Source organism: Chrysochloris asiatica, unplaced genomic scaffold, assembly GCF_000296735.1.
Source record: "Chrysochloris asiatica unplaced genomic scaffold, ChrAsi1.0 scaffold00003, whole genome shotgun sequence".
NCBI classification, from domain to species: Eukaryota; Metazoa; Chordata; class Mammalia; order Afrosoricida; family Chrysochloridae; genus Chrysochloris; species Chrysochloris asiatica.
The window spans coordinates 17823157-17826985 of NW_006408521.1; positions in this window are offsets into that span (position 1 = coordinate 17823157).

Genomic DNA, 3829 nt, shown 5'->3' on the forward strand with positions numbered 1-3829 from the left:
GTGATTGTCAGATTCAAAATAGCTAATATCAGTCTATTTCAGCTCACTAAAGCCTAGGATATTGATGTTTATGTGGTCCATTTCATTTTGACAACTTCCAATTTTTCTAGATTCGTACTTTGTACATTCCATGTTCTAATTATTAAGGGATTTTTACAGCTCTTTCTCTTCATTTTGAGTTGTGCCCATCAGCAAATGAAGATTCTGAAGGCTTTACTTCATTCACATCATCACGGTCAGCTCTACTTTGAGGAGGTAGTTTTTCCCCAGTTGTATTTTGAATGCCTTCCAATCTGATGGGATCATCTTCTGGCAGTGCATCTGACAATATTTTGGTGATCTTCATCATGTTCAATATTCCATATTCTGGTAGTATCTGACAGTGTTCCACTTATTCATAAGTTTTTTAGTGACTAAATATACTGAAGTAGTCCGTCTCTCCTTCTTCCTAGTCTGTCTTCATTTCGAAGCTCATCTGAAAACTGTCCACCATGGGTGACCCTATTTAAAATACAGGTGACATAACTTCCAGAGTCACAACAACATGGAAGCCACCACAATATGACAAACTGACAGATAAGTGGTCATAAGAAATACCTTATGACCCAATCTCTCTACTTGACATGCATATCCACTAGAAATATGAGCCTGGACACAAGTAGATATATACATACCAATGTTCATCGCAACACTATTTACAATAGCAAAAAGATAGAGACAGCCTAAGTGCCCATCAATGGAAGAATGGGTAAAGAAACTTTGGTGCATACACACAATGGAATACTATGCAACTTTGAAGAATAATGATAAATCTGCAAAATTCCTAACACGGACAACACTTGAGACCACTGTGCTGAATGAAATTAGTCAATCACAAAAGGACAAATATTGCATGAGATCATTATTGTAAAAGCTTAAGGAAAGTATTTCCATACTAAAAAAACAACAAAAAACATTCTTTGATGGTTATCAGGGTTGGGATGGAGGGGAGAGTAATTCAAAGGTTAGGAGGTAGACACATTATTAGCTAGGATGACAGGGAGGGCAATATATAGAAGGGAAAGCAATACACAATAATGATAGGGTGGCAGATGAATAATGAAGATAGGGGAAGAGTTAAGGAGGTATGCATGGGCTAAATGAGACAGAGGTGTTGTTATTAGATGCCATCGAGTCAGTGCCGAGTCACAGTAACCTTATGCACAGCAGAACAAAACACTGCACGGTCCTGGGCCAACCTCACTACTGTTGCTACACTTGAGTCCATCGATGCTGTCACTTGGCCAATCCATCTTGTTGGGGGTCTTCCTCTTTTTCTCTGACCCTCCGCCTTACCAAACATGATATCCTTCTCCAGCGACTGGCCCCTCCTGACAATATGTCCGAAGTATGAGAGATGAAGTTTGGCCATCTTGGTCTCCCAGGAGCACTCTGGCTGCACTTCTTCCAAAGCAGTAGATACATACCGGGAGTTAGAATTCGCCTAGGGAAATAGGCTTCTTGGTAAGCCTTTGTGGAGTATGGGACCTAAGGTGGAATCCTGAGCCCTACCCAGAACCTTCAAGGTGGAACATTCACCCTTGAAAAGACATGCAGACCAACCCAGAAGGGCTAGGAGAACAGAAGATTATTATTGAAAGAAACACCAGCAGAAAAAAACAAACTGTCTGACTATTAGAACATATAGCAAGCTGTTTGCTTAGGAGACATCAAGGCAAGAAAAGTCAGCTCATCAGGGAAAACCTCCTCCTAAGACTGAAACTCAAAAGGAACCCGTGAGCAGTCTAGTATGTATGTTGGTGACTACCCTGGTCTCCTTGTGAGTGGAAGAGAGGGAAATGTGGCAATGAAGACATGGGCTGAGTTTGGCCATGTTCCATTGACACTCATTGACCTTCAGATGAGAAAGAAGAGGACGGCTGGCTGGTCTTTAGTTTAGGGAGATGTGTGAATTCACAAGCCCATGGACACTGACCTAGCCACTGAGGGGTAGAGCTAAGAGTGAAATGTCCACTTGGTCTGATTGATAGGAGGCATATGTAAATTCCCAAACTTGCACCTAGTACGCATTTTACCTAGCTTGGAAGACTAGCTAATCAGAACTTGACCAGATAAAGATAAAGAAGCTTAATATTGTGTGCAAATTTAAATTACGACAACATGATGAACTGGATCTTTGCAGATGCTCAAAATTCCAACCGAAATGGAAGGATTCTTCCTATCAAGCTTGCCTCCTCAGTACACTGGGTTGACAGGGATGGGCAATCTAAACATTGGCTATCAAAAAAATAAAGACACGAAGTGGCTGGCTTACAAGCTTTCATGAGTGTGCTTAGTTTCAGAATGAGAGGGATAAGGCAGAATTGCCACTGAATAGTTTTCCTCTTTTCCAGATGGATCTGGTTTAAGGGGCTGGGGGATGATAGTAATAGAATTTTATGATTCAATTGTGAGTAATTGTTAGCAGGATTAATTTTAATTCTCACAAACGTAATTGCAGAAGATAATGTAATTAATAGGGGGAGTAATTTATCTTTCATTTCAGGACATGAGGACCTCAGGACCATCAAGAAGGAGGAGCATGTGTGGAGCATGAAATCCTACTTAGAAGGCAGTGTCAGCAGAGACAGTGGCCGGGGCAAAGGCCTAGAGAGAGAGCAGCTGCAACCTCTAGGCCCATGGACTGAAAGCAATAGGCTGGATTGCAAAATGTGCCCTGTGGATGTTTAAATGAATATATATTTTGTGTTTTGTATATGCACATCAATATTTTTGCTTTGTTGATTTTGAAAAATAAGATGTAAAAGGGAAGTCACAGAGAGGAAGCAGGGTAACTGTTGTTGCAATCATTTAGATGTAATGATTGTAATCATTTAGATGAAAAAAAAGTATGACTGGTTGAAAGTAAAGCAGATGATCTTGTCTGTTAACCTTCACTCGGTTCACAACAAAAACCATCTCCAGGGGCAAGTCCATGTTGCTGAGTTATGACAAGTGCATTATCATGAGAGAAAATAAGTGTAGCCACTCATCTTTTAAAATGCCCCAACTACTGCTTCTCAATATAGAAAGCTTAAAACTACTTCTGGTGTAGCGCTGTAGGACCAGGATTGGATCATGAACCAGCTGCTTCTCGGAAGCCATATGCAGGGTCACTATGAGTCAGAACCAACTTGATGGCATTTAACAACAACACAGATACTTACCATACAACAAAGTCCCATCTCTGTCCCCTGAAATCTCCCTTGTCATTCATTGTTGTTGTTAAGTGCCAACCCTGTATAAGGTTTCTAAGAATTGGCTGGTGATTTTGAACCATCGACCCTGTGGTTCAAACTGACCTTACGACCCAGTGGTTTAGTTATAAAAAAATTTTAAAAAAAGACTTAAAGAGCATTTTACAGCAGCATTCAGTTTACCTACAAAATATTCAGCATCTTAAATATTATGTACATTTTGTATTATTTTATGTTAGTGAACTAGACACTGGCTTCAAAATTGTGGGACTGGAGAGGAAAATAACCTTTCTACATACTGTATTTTGGCAGAACCAGGTATCCTGAGTTTCAAATAGGAGGGTTACTTTGCTGTGTCTTTTCAATATTTAAATCTTTTTTGTTGTTGTTGTTCTCCTGTATGTAAATATCAAACTGGATGTCAGAAGACACACTGAAACTTGCTCTCCAGCATAGAGATGCTACAGCAAATGAAAGAAATGAGGAGGTACAAGAGCTGAAAGAACATTTCAAAGGTCTTCTTGAGAAGACAAAGTCAAATATTACAACAAAATGTGCAAAGACCTGGAGTCAGAAAACCAAAAAGGAAGAAC